The sequence below is a fragment of the Erinaceus europaeus genome, chromosome 1, assembly GCF_950295315.1.
Source record: "Erinaceus europaeus chromosome 1, mEriEur2.1, whole genome shotgun sequence".
Taxonomy (NCBI): Eukaryota; Metazoa; Chordata; class Mammalia; order Eulipotyphla; family Erinaceidae; genus Erinaceus; species Erinaceus europaeus.
The window spans coordinates 56,150,701-56,152,192 of NC_080162.1; the positions used below are offsets into that span (position 1 = coordinate 56,150,701).

Consider the following 1,492-nt stretch of genomic DNA (forward strand, 5'->3'; position numbering starts at 1 on the left):
TTTAATCTTCAAAAGTGTAATCCTATGCTCTAAAGGTTGATGGTTTTAGTTATTATATTTAAGTCTGTACATATACTGAGTTTTTTTTTTTCTTTCAGGTAAGAGGGATAATTTTTTGGCATAGGCTATCTACCTGTCCCAGTACTATTTCTTTCTCATTGACCAGCTGATTATAAATGGAAGGGTTTACACATAGGTTCTTGGGCTCGGGAGATAGAGAACAACACTGGAGCACTGTACATGTATGTTTGAGGCCCTGTAGGCGCCAGCTTCAATCCCTAAGATTGTGATATATTACAGCTGAGTGTGGTTGGGCTGACACACACACACACACTCTCTCTTTCTCTGCCCCAAATTAAGTAAGTCTTTATATACATTCTCAACTCTACTCCATGGTCTTAAATGATCCATTTTGATCACTAAAGTTTTGTTGTAAATTTAAAAAACAAGAATTATAAATTCTACAATTCTTTTCTGGGATTATTCTTGAACCTCACATGTTGTGTTTAGCACTAACAAAAATAAGACTTATAGATGTAAAAAAAAAAAAAATGGGATTGAACCACAAATGTGTTTATTTAAAATTGGAATGCTTCATGAATTTGGGCATCATACTTGTGCAAGGGACTTGCTAATCTCCTCTATATCATTACATTTTTAGTGTATGTGCTACCAAAGCAAGTACTCAACAAATGTGTTTAAAATACTGCTTGGGATGGGAGAAATAGCTTTATAATGGTTATGCAAAGAGTCTCATGCTTGAAGTTGCAAAGTCCCAGGTTCAGTCCCCTGCACCACCATATGCCAGAACGAAGCAGTGCTCTGGTAAAAAACAAAAAAACAAACCATTGTGTTTAGTTAGAAGTGAAAATTCGGGAGCTAGAGTGCTTGGGCTTTCTGTTATTTTTAGGTTTGTCAACTGTGACAATCAATTCTAAGAATGTTCTATTGTGACTAGAAAACAGAGGTGGCTAGCAGAGGTCCCTTTATATCATAGCACATTTTAAGTACAATAAAGAGACAGGGTGTAATGGCTTAGTAAAGAAAATCAGTGTGTGTGTGTAATTTGGGGAAAGTGAAGCAGCTATAAGGTACTAAATATTTTAATTAAAAGAGTCTGAAAGCAAATTGCAAAGTTTAATGCTCTGGTCATAGGTTATTGCAGAGAAAGGTATTATGAGAATATATTCTTTCAAAAAATCTGCCTGTTTTGGATCCAAAACAAACAGTAACAACAACGAAACACCCTAAGAGTGTATCCCCAATACCCAAAAACACAGCAAAGAGCCCGAGTCCTACAGAGAGTATGGGTGTTGTACACAGCCAGCTCCACCTTTACCACCCCACACCTCTATCCAGGGTGCAATCTAAATGAAAGGCTGTTCAGCTGCACAGACAAATCAACATCTCAGGTACGGGGAGGATGAAAGCCTCCGTTCTCAGACCAATGCTCCTGGAGGAAGATGCTAACAGTAAAACAGATGAAGCAATG

At 37.5% G+C, this 1,492-nt stretch overlaps 1 non-coding gene across 1 annotated transcript; it reads right to left on the reverse strand.

Moving 5' to 3' along the window:
• Nucleotides 1-578: 578 nt before the first annotated feature.
• On the reverse strand, nt 579-685 carry LOC132542758 (U6 spliceosomal RNA). The gene has a single exon (XR_009553733.1). It is a non-coding gene; the product is annotated as a U6 spliceosomal RNA (small nuclear RNA).
• Between the last annotated feature and the right edge of the window lie 807 nt (nt 686-1,492).